The 16409-nt window shown below is 45.0% G+C and overlaps 1 long non-coding RNA gene across 6 annotated transcripts in view; it reads left to right on the top strand.

Annotated features, from left to right (window-relative positions):
* LOC144807864 (uncharacterized) overlaps window positions 1-16409 on the top strand; it is a 544498-nt gene that overhangs the window by 13377 nt on the left and 514712 nt on the right. For all 6 annotated transcript variants that reach the window (XR_013606493.1, XR_013606496.1, XR_013606485.1 and 3 more), the window contains exon 2: window positions 4998-5104. This is a non-coding gene — a long non-coding RNA (uncharacterized LOC144807864). The remainder of the gene's footprint in view (window positions 1-4997; window positions 5105-16409) is intronic.

Raw genomic sequence — 16409 nt, 5'->3', positions numbered from 1 at the left:
GTGGGGTCGAGTGGTGGGACCTTGATAGTCCAAAAACCAGTCGGGCAGCCTGGTTCTGTATCAGCTGCAGCCGCTGCACAGCATAGGCCGGGGCTCCATTATAAATAATATTGCCATAGTCAATCTTTGACAGGACCATGGCCATTAAAATAAGTTTTAAAGCTGAAACAGAAAAAACCTAGCAACCTTCCTAATCACTCGGAGTGTAAAAAAACAGGAGGAGACCACCGAATTAATATGTGAATGGAGTGTTAATTGATTGTTAAGCATAATCCCAAGTGTTTTAACTGAACAGGAAGGAGAACGGGGGGGACCAAGTGAAGGGGGCCAAAAGGAAGGAGACCAGGGGTTGGCAGCACCGCCCGTCATCACCAATTCTGTTTTTTCCGGATTAAGTTTTAACTGATTGATGTTCATCCAGTCTCGGATGAATAGCATGACGGACTGGAAACTGCCAACTCCTGAGGGAGAGGATAGATCAAAGATGAGTTGTAGGTCATCTGCATAATTGTATACAGTGACCTCCATATTCTGTAAAGCAAACACCAGTGGAAAGATATACAAATTAAATAATAAAGGAGAAAGGGCAGATCCCTGGGGAACACCACAGTTGACATTGCGCTGAGGGGCTGAGAAGGTGCCTAGATGAACTGCCTGAGTGCGATTCATCAGAAAAGACTCGACCCAGGCTAGTGCCAACCCCCCTATCCCTGCCGCCCTGACACGTGATAACAAGATGTCATGGTCCACAGTGTCAAAGGCGGCGGATGGGTCTAATAAGACCAATATTTTGGGGGTGTTGGCATCAAGTCCCTCCCTAAGTTGGTCCATAACCGAGATCACCACCTTCTCGGTTGAATGTCGTGGTCGAAAGCCAGCTTGGCATGGTGCTAGGTAATTGCTGTCCTCAATAAAGGTGCTCAGCACCTGGGAGACATGTGCCTCAGCCACCTTTCCCAGGTAAGGTAACAGGGATATGGGGCGGTAATTGATAGGGGAAGAGGGATCAGCCCCAGGCTTCTTCAGAATGGGGATGATGGTGGCAGATTTGAGCACAGTAGGAACCAAGCCATTAGAGAAGATATCATTTATTACTGTGAGGGCAGGGGTGGGACAAGCCAAAAACACCTGAGCCAGAATGTGAGCAGGACACACATCTGATGGAGACCCAGATTTTATGCGCTTAAGAAGTGGAGACAAGGACTCACTAGTTAACTCAGGTATGTGAGTAATGAACTGGGTATTTTGTGGTGAAGGACAATCTAGGAATGACTTTGACGGAGGCGGAATATGTGCTTTTATTTGTGCAACTTTGTCAATGAAAAAATCATTCAGAGAGTTGCACAATAACTGGGAGGGGATATTCACAGGTGAGGGCCTATCTGACATTGCTAGTTCATGAACAGTTGCAAAAATTTCACGAGACTGGCACTCTGCTGTCAGTATACGTTGTGAAAAAAAAGCTTTCTTAGCCTCTTGGATGGCTATTTTATATTTAGATAGTGAGGTGGTATAATTAACTTTGCTAATCGGGCTATATTTTAACCTCCAAGCCCGTTCAGCCTGGCGGACCGCTAATTTAAGTACCTTCAATTCAGGAGTAAAACACTTATTAACATGGTGATGGTGATTAATAGTAACCTTCTTTAAAGGGGCCTTTTCGTCACGAAGGTGAGTTAACCAGCTGTCCAAAGTGGCCAGCTGAAATTGAGATGGTGTATCAATAAGATCAGGGCAGGTGGCGACTAATGAATCACAAAACGCGGGGACGTCAACACGGCTCCAGCTTCTGGCCCATAGCGTTTTAGAGCGACAAGAAGCATTTCGCGAGTGTAGGTCCAAGAAAAAAGACAGAAAATAATGATCAGACCATACACAAGGAACAATGGACAAATTAGTAGTGGATAAGTTAAGAGTCCATATTTGATCTAAAATATGTCCCCGGGTATGTGTAGGGGTTTGGACATGCTGGATAAAATTTAGACTCGATAGTAATGAGGTAAAGTCCTTGGAAGTAGTGTCTTCTGCAGGGTCGCTGGGCCAAAAATTAAAATCACCAAGTACGAGTACAGTGGCATTGTTAATCACCAGAGGGGCCAGCAGCTCCTGGAAGGCAAGAACAAACTGAGAGGGGGTTTGGGGAGGACGGTAAACCAACACACAGGTTACAGGAGATTTCGATGAACCAGACCGTGCAACCAAGCAATCCGCCACAGGTAAAGGAGGAGATGTCAGTATTTGAAACCTAAGGCTGTCACGAAAGATTAGAGCAACCCCACCACCTGTTTTGCCATCAGAGCGGTCAGCTCGTAAGATGGAGTAAGAAGGGGGAAGAGCCGCCAAAACACTGGGCTGAGAATCAGGGCGATACCATGTCTCGGTTAGGCACAATATATCAGGGCTGTCGCTGTCAAGGAGATTGCATATCTCCTGCTGATGCGCGACTGCCGACCTGGTATTTAGTAGAGTTATAGAGGTGCCTAATTTCAGAGAGCTACTAGGGGGTAGGGCCAAAGGGTTAACAGCCTCCAGTATAGGGGGAGGACAGGTAATGCCTAGGGCCAAGATATGTGAGGCGGTTGTTGGGTCAATCGGGTAATTTTTACGCAAAGACAGCAAATACCTGGAAGAATATTCCAGGAAAAATCGGCCATCATGGCAGGCCCCAGGTCCCGTGCGGTCACGGACGGGCACAGACGGGCTTTCCTTCGGCGTGCCTCCGTCGCGCCCGCTGTGCCCGTCCTCTGCGCTCCCTGAAGCACATTGCCTTTTGTGTCCCGTCCCACCCGAGCACTGGACCGCTAACTCCGGCCAGGCTCGTGGGACTGCCCCTCCCAAGATGGCTGCCGCCCTCTACTCTCTCGGCACCGAGGCCGGTGAGGGACTAAGAGGGAAGGCCGTGGCAAATGAGGGGACACACCGAACACCTGCACAACAAAAGGGGGTTAGTGCATACAAAAATACATTAAAAATTATGTTTTGTTTAAAATATCGCCGATCGGCGCAATTAGCAGCTTTTCTGGCACAGCTCGCTATCAAAGATTCTCCCCTTCCAGGAGACCTCAAGCGTGCCTCAGGCTCTGCCACCGCCTGAAGATCGCAGCGAGCCCCTGCTTACTTGGCCCTTTTGTGTCCCGTCCCACCCGAGCACTGGACTGGTAGAGAAATCTATGAAATCTATGATAACTTACCCGCTGCAATTCCACCTTCAGGAACAGGCGAACGCTGGAATATTTACAGAGATGCAATTCAAAAACTTAATTAAAAAAATTTGGAACTTCCAAACGTCATTCTTGAGCGCTATAATTTTAGAAAAAGAAAACAAAACCCGGAGGAAAGCGTAGAAGACTTCATTTCAGTTTTGAGGAACATGTCAGCCGATTGTAACTTTGGGGCTGATTTAGACGTCTACATTAGGGTTCAATTCGTTTATGGTTGTTGCCATAAAAAAATTCAAGAAAGAATTTTAAGTTGCAGGGACCCAACATTGGCTGAGGTGGTTGATATGGCTAAAAGTATCGAAAGGAGCATTGTTTCTTCAAGAAGTATTATGGTTGAAAATGTTTCTCCTATTAACTTTATGCAGAATGATATTTCTGTTAATGCAATGTCATTTAAGAATAATATTAGTAGACCTCAGCAGAGAAGTAATAACACATTTTGTTTCAGGTGCGGATCAAGAACTCATCTCAGTAACAGTCCCATGTGTAATGCTCTAGGGAAGAAATGTACAAACTGCCAAAAATGTGGTCATTTTAATAATGTTTGCAGAGCTAGGCCTACTTTACACGTTAGCTCTGTGTCAACTTATGAGAATACTGATCATCCTGATCAACATGATGTTTGTTCAGGGTTTGATATGATTTCTTTAGAATCTGACATGCAACATGTTAACATTAACACCTTAGATTTACCTTCAGTTGCTAATGAATCTCTACAAGAAGGAAAAGTTCAACTATAGAAGTATTAGTTTATTTGGTGGCGATTAAGGAACATATGAGCTTTAATTGAAGCACACTTTATCTTATGGTGACCAAAATAACGTTATTACTTATTTCTATTTCCTTTAAATTGAATACCCAAGTTTTACAAGGACTTTTCTTTATAAATAACACACTAAAATATGTTTATATATGCATTTTACCTTCTCAAGAACAAATGCATTTTTATTTTCTTTAGGAACTCTCCCTGACAACTTTCCTGACAATACTTCCTGTCTAATCCATAATATCAATTTAATTGTCCGACTTCCTTAAGGTTGAGAAACAGTTAACCTCACGCTTTTCAATTTTGTGATTATTCCAAGAAGACAGATGGTATTAAACACAGTCTCCCCTACCATGTTAATATATAATGAAACATATAAAATTTTGTTACTATAGGAAGGGAGATGATGTAAGGTATAGTCATTCTTCTATTTCATTATGTCACTAACTTATTCTAATGTAATAACATTCTATATATAGTAATGTTCACAAATTTTTAGTCACACAATCTGTTTATCTTTAACCTTTTCTTCTGTGTTTCTCCTTTCATCACATCTTCTGCTGTGTTGCAATATAGTAATATGCATGAATTTATTAAGTCACATCAAAAAAAATTCCGTACTCTCAAAGTTTAAAGAATTTCATTTTATCTTACTTTATTTTATTGTTTAAAGTTTTGTTTATATAAGAAGGGAGATGATGTAAGGTATAGTCTTTCTTCCTTTTCTATTGTGTTCATGATATCATTCTGATGTAATGACATTCCGTATGTTAATAAATTCCCCTTCTTACATCCTCGAGGAGACTGTATCTTCAAACATAAATATGTTTGGAGATGCATCTCTCGAGGATATCCTTACAGTTTAAACTACAGCTGTTAATTAATTCATAGGACTGTTGGTATCTGGAAGAGCCGGTTGCACTCCCGTGTTGATGCTGGAATAAAACTTAAATTGGATTTCACCCGAACCTGTTTATTCTCATTTTGATGTAACCACCTCTACATTACAGAGGGAGGCTCCCATGACGATCCAGGAATTTCAAAAAGGCAGGTCGGCGGGAGTCGGAAGTCGGACCCTTCCAGAAGGCTGAAGCTGAGGTGGCAGCGGCCCCGGGCGGTAAGTTAAGTTAAGTTTTATGTTATGTATTTTTTTAATTAACGCCGTCGCCTCCTCCCATCCCCCCCACCCCCACGACGGCCCCATTTCCATTTTCCGCCTACCATGACTGAAGCAGGTAAAGATTGAACTGTTCTTGGTATATTTCGGCCTCAAGGTCTGCATATGTTTTCTCTCGCTTATGTAAACCGAGAAGAGAAAGGTGACAGGCGCATCTTGTGCGCATCCTACCTCCTGACTTTGTACAATTGAAGCATAGCATATTCTATATAATGTCCACAAAATCGTCGTATGGTTTCACTCCAAAAATAACGTGCGGATCTAGCAATCCCCTTTGAAAAGAACAGGTAAAAAATCCAAATTATACCGAGTGAATGACTTAACGAGCAGCAAGCAGTTGTAAGGACTTTAGAGCAAGGTCACGATAAGGAGTGACGGGCGGTATGTGGATCGGATTCAGTATATTTCAGTTCCCTTCCTCTAGTCTGGGCGCTTGATATATGGGCTGCTGGTGCTCAGTACATGGGCCTCCAGGGCCTGTGATCGGACAGACGCCAGACACCTCGGGCACATGCTAGTTGGTTTCAGTTGCCGAGTGTATTTTCGCGCAAAGAAGGGACCCCAGTGTCATTCCACCGCTGGGCCGCATGCCAAGGAGCTGACGGAAAAGAGCTGCTTCACCTTAGTAAGTGCTTTAACTTTGGAAATCGGGTGTAGTATTACACAGTGACTCCCTCTCCTGGGGCCTACTCGACAGTGGAAATGTATGACAATCTGAATCTTGCTCCCTCGGGTTCAGGGTATGCCTGGCCGGGCGTATTTCCTCTCGTGTGATATTACCTAAAACATATCCCTTTTAATGAATAGCTTAGTTCGGCGTGCGCTTATCTTGCGTTGAAAACAACATTATTATGACTTAAAAATAATGCTACACTTGTTTTCAACACAAGATGGGCGCACGCCGAGTCAAGCTATTCATTAAAAGTAACTGGACAGGACAGCGCAGAACGGAGGTGTGCGCAGGCCTTTTATTGTTTAGAGTCTTATCTAAAGTTGTCATTGTCAGTTACAGTCACTTTGTTTCGTTTTGATTTGTGCCAGGCCCGGAATCATAATGCTCACTGTGGTATGCCTATACTGTGCATCAGAAATTTCCATTGGGGCTGGAAGCGTTGGGTTGGGGGAGAGGGGGGAGATCGGGTTTGTAGTAGTGCGTTTTACAAGTACTAAAGATTTCATTGTACCTAAAAGTTTTCAGCCAATGAAAAAGCATGACACCGTTAAGTAAAACTGTACAAAACGTGTTTTTTAGATGCATGTTTGGTTTGTAACATTTCTTTCCATAATTCTTCATTATTGTTATTTATGAAAGAGATTTTGTACCTCACCAATGGTATCGCGGCTTCCTTAATGACTTCGCTTACAGTTTAATGTAATTTTGTCACCAAAAAAAATTATAGCTTACAGGATATGGGAGAAATCCCTAAAGCAAAATGTAGTAAAATAAAAAGAAACCATGCCACAGGCAACAATAAAAGTGTCAATATAAATGTTGTGATTAATTACCTGCTCGAGAGAAATGGGATTTTTGTCTAGTGGCAGTATTGACTCAGCTGAGGTAGCACAGAAGGTTAATAGGCCTGCTGCAAAGAACTTATACTATGCGGATCACAGAACAGTATTTAATTTGCAAGTCAGCTTGTATGTCCTATTTCTGTAGTATGTTATGTCAGTCAGCTTTCTCTGACCCAAGAACTACTCACCATCTTTATTACCAAGGTACTGGAAATAAGCAGCTTTTCATGAGGAAATTCTGTGGCATGGTAGACTAAAATCTGTGCAAGAAAAAGGCACATTATGCAGAATGTTTTGTGAGTAAATGCAGTGTATGTGGCATGTTGTATGTAATTTTTTACATGTTAGAGTGGTGATGCAAACCAGTCCAAACATTCTGAACTTTTACGCCCACCACTTTCAAATGTCACCAGCCACCACTGACTGGAAGGAGCGTTCCCCGGGAGTCGAGGCCTGGCCAACTTGCAGCTCGAGCCTCACGTGATGCAAATCCTGCAATCCTGGAAGCATACATGCCAATGTACCCGATTTGGGCGGGAGACTCCCGATGTTCGACGCCAACAGTGGTTATTTTGGCACCTTGGAATTGCTTTTTCTTCAATAGAAGTCAATGGGAGGAATACATTGTCCCGAATATTTAAAAAAACAAAAAAAAAGAACCCACTTTCCTCTTATAAAATGCTGGCATGCGTGCAACACTTGGCTAGTTATAATTTGGCAGTGTCCCACCCAGGAATGCCGCATTACATTACTTATAATCGCAGACTAAGTAGCAAAACATGAGCACAAGGAGTTAAATACTCACCAAGAGATAACATTTCTGTGCCGTCCAACAATTGCATAGAGCAGTGATTCTTAACCTTTTGACTTCTATGGACCCCCCTGAATCATTTTTGGAATTCGGGGAGGCCCACTGAGTTTTTACTAGATGCTATGGGCCTCGGAATAAGAATTTTCGAATAAATGAATCACAAAATAGTACACTAAAAATATAGAAACAAGCACTCTTCAAACAAATAAAATTAACATTCACAAACAACTATAAAACAAATAGACAATTTAGTACTAAAGAGAAGCTTTTCTAAATTCTACTTAAGTCACTCATCGGCCATACTATATTTTGTCTGATGCACTTGCACTGCTTCAGCGAATCAATCTGAGGATACCAACATTATTTTAAGCCTCCAATTTCAAATTCCTTCACATTTAAAGAACATTTTAAAATCTTCTTTTGTACATTTTGCTTCTTTATTTGTATAAATTTTAATAATCTGTTACGATTTACATTTTTAAGCAGTGGTGGACCTCCTGAGTAAGCTTCGCCGCCCCCAAGTGTCTCTCGATCAGAAGTTAAGAACCACTGTATTTTCTTTCTTTACAGCCACCCACTGTGGTGCCAAAAATCTGAATAGAATGAAAAGGTATTAACCCCTTCCATGCTCATGACCGAATGGTTCCGTCATGAGCACAAGTTCAAGTGTGCTCAAGACGAATCCATTCCGTCATAAACACATGCTCAGAAAATCCCTCAGCTGCAGACAGCAGAGGTATTTCCTCATATTTTTTTTGCCTGGGGAGGTGGGGAAGAGCTTCCCCAACGTCCCCAGGCCTATTTTTGAATTTGGTTGTAATGACGATCATGTGCATGGCGCGCTTTCGTCATTGCAACGAAAACTAAACTGAAACTTAGTTTCAGTTTCTCAGTTTCGGTGCTTGCCTGAGCACCGAAAAAGATGGGAGAGGTATCATTGGAAAGGGCAGAATCTCCCCTTTCCAATGGTACCCTTCCCTAGTGGATTCCTGCTCGGGGATCACCCCAGAAGGGCGATCCCCGAGCAGGGATCCACCCACTAGCACCAGGGAGGGGGGGGCGTCCCCTTGGGCAAAGGCCTTTGCTCCCCCATATTTGTTTGGGCGCACAACAGTCTTCCTTCCCCCCCCCCCCCGGGGGCAGCCGCTCCCAATCTTCCCCCCGAGGGGGCGGAAAGCCCACTAGAAACGAGGGATTATTTTTTTTTATTGATGTTGGGGCTGCTCAAAAAGGGCATGGCAATGTCCTCCACCCCCAAAGAAATGTCAGTGTTTTTGCCCCCAGAAGGGGCAGGGGGGGGAACAGTAGCCCCCAATTTTCCCCCTGGGGGCAAAAAGCCCACTAGAAACCAGGGATTTTTTTTATTGACGCGGGGGGTGCCCAAAAAGGATATGGCAATGCCCCCATCCCCCCAGAAAAATGTCCGTCTTTCTGCCCCCCAGGGGGCAGACAGGGCAGTAGCCCCCAATCTGCCCTCGGGCGGCAGAAAACCCACTAGAAACGAGAGATTTTTATTTATTGACATTGGGGTGTGGGCTGCCCAAAAAGGGCATGGCAATGCCCCACCCCAGAGAAATGTCAGTCTTTCTGCCCTCCCAGGGGCAGATGGGGCAGTAGCAACCAATCTGCCCCCCGTCCCGGGGGGGGGCAGAAAGCCCACTAGAAATTAGGGATTTTATTTTTATTGATGTTGGGGCTGCCCAAAATAGGCATGGCAATGCCCCCAACCACAGTGAAATTCTAGTCTTTCTGCCCCCCAGGAGGCCAGATGGGGGCAGTGGCCCCCAATCTGCCTCCCGGGGGGCAGAAAGCCCATTAGAAATCAGGGATTTCCTTTTATTGATGTAGGGGTGGGGGCTGCCCAAGATGGGCAGGGCAATGCCCCCACCCACCCTAAAATGCAACAGTCTTTCTGCTCCCCCCGGGGCAGATGGGGGTCAATAGCACCTGATCTGCCCCGTGGCGGGAGGGGGGCAGAACCCACTAGGCCACATGGATTCTTTTTTATAATGTTTGGGTGGGGCTGCCCAGAATGAGCATGATAATGCCCCCACCCCAAAAACAATTACCACAGTCTTTCTGCCCCTCCCTGAAGGCATTTTGGGTCAATAGCCCCTTATCTGCCACCGGGGGGTGGGGGAGAGGGGGCAGAAGCCCACTAGGCCTCAGGATTTTTTTTATTCAGGGATGAGGTCTGCCCAGAATGGGCATGCCAATGCCCACACCTCCCCCAAAAATTCCACAGTCTTTCTACCCTCCCGAGGGGCGATGGGGGCAGTGGCACCTGATCTACCCCAGGGGGGGGCAGAAAGCCCACTAGGCACCAACAATTACACTGTTTTTTTTATGCTGGAGGCTGCCCAGAATGGGCATACCAATGCCCCCACACACCAAAAATATAGCCACAGTCTTTCTACCTCCCCCCCGATTTACCCCCCCGGCCGGCAGAAAGGCACAGACTTGTTTTTAGCAGGGTGCCTACCTGTGGATTTTGGGTCCTACTGCAGCCGGCACATAGGGAAACCTAGCAAACCTGTACATTTTTTTTAAACTAGACACCAAGGGGAATCCAGAATGGGGTGACTTGTGTGCCTCTCACCAGGTTCTGTTACCCAGAATCCCTTGCAAACCTTAAACTTAGTTAAAAAAAAAACAAATTTTCCTCACGTTTCTGTGATGGAAAGGTCTGGGGTCTGCGTGGATCCACATAGTTCCACCCAGCCTGCATTCCCCAAAGTCTTCAGAGTAAAATGGAACCTCACTTGTGTGGGTAGGCCTAGTGCCCGCAACAAGAAACGGCCCAAAATGCAACATGGACACACCACATTTTCACATTAAAAACAGACCCTTTTTTTGCAAAGTGCCTAGCTGTAGATTTTGAACCCTAACTCTGCCGGCACCTAGGGAAACCTAGCAAACCTATACATTTTTGAAAACTAGACATGCAGGGGAATCCAGGATGGGGTGACTTGTCTGGCTCTCACCAGGTTCTGTTACCCAGAATCCTTTGCAAACCGCAAACTTTGTAAAAGAAAACACATTTTCCTCACATTTCTGTGGTGGAAAGTTTTGGAATCTGCGTGGATCCACAAAATTCCCCCCAACCCCCATGCCCCAAGTCTTCTGAGAAAAATGGTACCTCACTTGTGTGGGTAGGCCTAGTGCCGGTGAAAGGAAACGGCCCAAAACACAACACTGACACAACACATTTTCACAGTGAAAACTGACCCTTTTTAGGTCTCGGCTAAGCGCGCGGAAGCGCGTCTCCGCCGAGAACCTATTGTCGGCGTGTGTGCTTTCCAGGAGACAATCCTGGCCGCGCGCATCGCCTTGGAGGCGATTTGAAACGCGCACGCGAACGCGTACTATGGGCAGCTGCTGTCGCGCATTCACACAGACACACACACACACAAGCGCCCATGCACGCACGCACATACAGACCCCCCCACACATACACACGCACACACACACACACACAAGTGTTCCCCCCCTCCCCCCGCCGCACACAGACCCCCCACCCCTTTTTAACTTACCGGGGCAATCTCGGGGGACTCCGCCGCTGCAGCTCTTGCCAGCTCCTTTCACGGGGCTCCCTCTTGGTCAAGGGAGCCCCGCAACACTAGCATAACCTCCTGCTGGCGGCCCTGGGCTCTCCACCGCTCACAGGAGCCCCGGGCCGCGATACGCATTTACTCGCCTGCCTCCTTTTCCGGACGCGGCCCCGCCCCCGTCACAGGCGACAGTGCCTGACTTCCGGTGCGTGCGTAGATTTTTTTTCTATGTTATCAGAAAGGCGGGGCGCCGCAGCTATTGGTCCTACTTTTGTGTTAACAGCTGATACAACCAGGCACGCCAGACAGCTCCTTCAGACACCGGTAAGTATAAGATTTCCCCGTATATCGCGGTATGTAGGCTACGGTCAATTGGTGTTATATTCCAGTATTAGTGATGTTGTTTAATGACGTTATTTGTATTCGTTTGCATGTTGGTACTGGGCCTGTTTTTTCTTTTCATGTTTTCATACATTCTGAAATATTAGTGGGTTCAGATTCTGGTAGTGGCATTAGGATGCACATATAAACATCGTGCAAGTGCGTAGCATATCATTTCATGCTTGCACATGCAACACAGACCTATAGGCATTGCCTATGCTTGCTTTTTCGTCTGTAGAGGAGAAACTGCTTGTGACTTATACCCCTTAACGTTCACCCCCCCTTCTCCCTACTTGTTGCATGGTTTACTTTACTTCTTGAGTTCCTGGAAGCTGATGACAATTCTCCGACGAGAACGCACTGCTTGCTGCCTGTGGGGAATTTGTACAGGGCCTGTTGGCTCCAACCCGTGCAGGCTAATGATTGACGAGCATGTACAGTGCCACAGAGACGTGATGCTTTCTCCCGGAAGTAACACCTGCCCTGTGCAGTCATGTGTTTACCTGTTCAATAAAGCGGCTGCTGTCACCACATCGGCTTGAGTCGAAACCAGCGCTGCATTTGCGCACCAAACATGGAAGAAATATTTAATCATTGCCCACACGGCTTCAGGGGCAAAGCGTTTGCATCAAGTGTTCTTTTAAAATCCTACAGGGCAGTTTCTAGGTTTATAACTGGGATGTCTGTGTAAGGTAGAGTTTAAAGCAGGGGCTTAACTGTCGAAGGTGCAGCAAGTGCAGTTCATTTGCTTGTGTTAAGGGATATTACATCTTTATCAGAGTTTATCACGTGGTCTTCCTTTGCTGCGGTTATTGATATTTGTTCACGGATTGCAGTAGTCTTTTCAAACCCAGGGATTTAGCTATTGTGAGAATTGCATTCATCAGATGCTTGGGGGTAGCTGTCATGAAGACACCCTGATGTTGGATTGAATGCTTGTGATTTTATAGCGAGGGGTTGAATTCAAATAATAAAGGGTGTCAGTGGCGGCACTTGTTACCTTTTCCCTCTTTTTCTCGCTTCGCATTGGTATATAAGGAGGATCTATTTATCCTGGAACTGTTTTTCTTTTGCCATAGTAAGTCTGCATTAACGGCATCCACGTGGCAGAAGCTGTGGTGGATATGGGTTACTTTTAGAACAATCTCATTCCTAAACATTCGTTGTTATTCTATTCTGGAATTATTAATTCGCGAACAAGGCCAGCTCCCCATTTGGTCTGCAGGGGTGTGAGGCTGAGTTAAGGACACGATGTCCATCTATTGGGTATTTTTTTCTAACTCCAGCTGTAGGTGTGCTTAGGTCACCAGACTGATGAATGTTCCTTCTCCGAATGTGGACAAGCAGTATTTCTCTCTCATTTTTTGAGCATCACAGAACTTAAAAAGCTTAGACTATATTGATTTTCAGTCTCAGGAAGGAGAGATTAAGCTATTGGCATTGTAAATGACAATGCCATTTATTTATATGTTTTAGAATCAAAAACATAAATAAAAATAATGTCATAAGCAATGCCAATAGCTCTAACTTTAACAATGCCGAGACCATTGCATTGTAAATGCTTGTTTTGCAAAGTGCCTAGCTGCAGAGTTTGAACTCTAGCTCTGCCGGCACCTAGGGAAACCTAGTAAACCTATACATTTTTTAAAACTAGACATGCAGGGCAATCCAGGATAGGGTGACTTGTCTGGCTCTCACCAGGTTCGGTCACCCAGAATCCCTAGCAAACCTCAAACTTTGTAAAAAAAAAAAAAACAACAACACATTTTCCTCACATTTCTGTGGTGGAATGTTCTGGAATCTGTGTGGATCCACAAAATTCCACTCAGCCCGCATTTCCCAAAGCCTTCCAAGAAAAATGGTACCTCACTTGTGTGGGTAGGTCAAGTACTCGCGACAGGCAAGGACCCAAAACCTATTGAGGCGACTTCAACATTTCCTATCACAAAGCAATCTGTTTTTGCAAGGGGGGGTCCCATGAGTTTTTGGCCCTGGGGTCGGTGGCCATCTAGGGAAACCTACGAAACCCACACATTTCTGAAAACTAGACAGCCTGGGGAGTGCAGCAAGGTATGGCTTATGTGGGTCCCCCAACATTTCCCTACTGAGAATACCCTGCAAACCTCAAATTTAACTGCAAAAAATCCCTTTATTCTCAAATTTCTGTGTGGGAAAGTTCTGGAATCTTCGTGGATTTACAAATTTCCTTCTACACAGCATTCTGCCAGGTCTCCCGATAAAAATGTACCTCGCTCGCATGGGTGGGTCAAGTACCCACGACAGGCAAGGGCCCAAAACCTATTGAGGTGACATTAAATTTACCTATCACAAAACAACCTGGTTTTGCAAGGGGGGGTCGCATGAGATTTTGGCCCCGGGGTTTGGCAGCCACCTAGGGAAACCTACCAAACCCATACATTTCTGAAAACTAGACACCAGGGGGAGTCCCACAAGGTATGGCTTGCCTGGGTCTCCCAACATTTCCCTTCCCAGAATCCCCTGCAAACCTCACATTTTGAATAAAAATTCTATTTTTTTCTCACATTTCTGTGTGGGAAAGTTGTAGGATCACCAGAAAGACACACATTTCCTACCACCCAGCATTCCTCCAGGTCTCCCTATAAAAATGGTACCTCACTTGTGTGGGTAGGCATAGTGGCTACAACAGGAAATGGCCCGAATCGTACTGTGGAGACTTCAAAATTACCTATAACAAAACAACCTGGTTTGGGACAGGCTCCTGGGGTTGTGACCCTGGGCTTGCCTCCATCTCGGGAAACCTACCAAACCCACATATTTGAGAAAACTAGACACCCTGGGAGTCCAGTGGGGTATGGCTTGCATGGATCTCCCAATGTGTCCCTACCCAGAATCCCCTGCAAACATCAAATTTAGCTGAAAAAAACACATTTTCCACATATTTTGAAAATGTAGTGTGTCCATGTTGCGTTTTGGACCGTTTCCTGTCGCAGGCTCTAGGCCAGGGGTCTCCAACCGGTCGATCGCGAGCTACAGGTAGCTCGTCAACAACCTACCAGTAGCTCGCATCCCGATACCCGCTTCTGTACTCTATCATTGTCATTATGTTTATTTTTAGGCCTTTTTGGCCTCTTATTCATTCTAGCACAGTACGTGACGTCAGCCCGGTGTGAGCAGTGTGTGATTCAATCTAGATGAGACTCTCTGCCCTGCTGCCACCTCAGAGGTACCAGGTGGCCTGACACAGCGTGCAACACAGCAATAACTAAAAGAGATCCAATCCTGAGAGACCGTCACCCGGCAGGGCCCACATGTGATTCAGAGGGGTAGTACCTTTGCTCTTATTTCTGGCAAGGCGTGCCGGCCTATCATGACCACAAAGCGTGCGCAGACACTGGTTGCTGCAGCTTAAATTTGTTATTCCGCTTGCCAGCAGCTGCTAGGGTTAAGTTTCACCTTTTAGCGTGCTCTTTTATGCTGCATAGTTGAGGCGGCAGAAGATGATTTAGTCCTCCAGGGGCCACCCTGGCAGATAATGGTTGCAGCCTGGTAAAAATAGGGGGGAGCACTGATCTTATCCCTCATTAAAAGACTCCTCTGCAGCCACGGTAAAACAGCACTGCAGGCCGCATGCAATCTGCGCACTCTCCTGAGCCCCAGGCCCAGTCCAGAGAAACGTTTCTGCAGCTTCTGCCTAGCGTGAAGCCATTGGCAGAGTACCAGCATTGACTACTGCCACAGAGTAATGACTGATGCTTGCAGTTAGCAGTGTCCTTGAATGATTTCACTTGACTTGCACATGCCCCCTTCTGAGAGAGAGTCTCTGGCCCTGCCGTATGCGTGAGCCAGCAGAGCAGCACAGCAAGCACCGGGGGTAACACAAAGTTACGGTAAGCCTACAATCATCTGGGTGCACTTTGTGGGGAACCAATTAGGGATGTGAGATATTTAGTTCAGGTAATAAGTCTTTGGATAGATAGTTTGAAATACCGTCCTAGATCTGAAGTGCAGCCTACATGGGTAATCCTTTCTGATTTACGCTTGGCCTGCGGGCAAATATAGAATTGCCTACTGTTGCACAGAGAGGCATATTTATCTATAAAACATTGTGTACTTAGGAACAGCTAGCACACAGATAAAATAAATCATCTGCTGTGAAATGTGGCAATGAGAATATTTGTCCAATTTGAGCCTTCACTTGAAACGTCTTGGGCAAAATAGTTTTGTTTCATAACAGGATTAAAGAAAGTTTCTCCACCTTTTATTTATCCTATTTTTAAAAAAAAAGAAAATACGTGTTCCCTTCTACTACTGTTTACAGGACAATTTTTGTGAGGTTAGTTTATGTCTGGCTATGACCAAACTACTTTACTGTGACACTAAATAAAAAATATATACTTTCCTCTTTAAAGGGCGAGCAAATAATTGAAGTTATTTGACATGCAGGTTAGGTCATGTTTGTACGATTTTTCGAGGCCTGGTTCGGGACCTTACATTTCAGGGGTTTTACATCAGTATAAGGGTTTTGCCTGAACGTTTAATGTCTCAGAAGTGGGTAATTTGTGATCAATATTTGTTTGTATGGATGGATATTACGTCTTAGTTTTGACCAAAATAGTGTAATTCACAGACTCACACATTGGAAATGAAATGTCACACATACACATACTAAAAAACATAGAAATGTCACATGTAAACAACCTGAAATTTGGCAGCTGTGGCCACAAACATCATTTTACATTTATTTTCATTACATTTTAGTGAAATTATTAGAGAAATGCAAAAGAACTTCCTGGCTTTCGTTTTGTGCCTAGGGACAACATGCAAGACATACCTTAATAAAGAAATATCCCTGTAAAACGCTGCTTTAATTTAATGAAATAATGGGAGACATTTGAAATTAAGTCTTAATTTGATGGCATAATGAACATAAGGCTCTTAAGTCTTAACACATCACTTTAAATTCATCCCATTTGCAAAAAGTACCTACCCTCTGTAGTGCCTATAT

The sequence above is a fragment of the Lissotriton helveticus genome, chromosome 1_1 (genome assembly GCF_964261635.1).
Source record: "Lissotriton helveticus chromosome 1_1, aLisHel1.1, whole genome shotgun sequence".
Lineage (NCBI taxonomy): Eukaryota > Metazoa > Chordata > Amphibia > Caudata > Salamandridae > Lissotriton > Lissotriton helveticus.
This window is presented reverse-complemented; position numbering and strand designations above follow the sequence as displayed.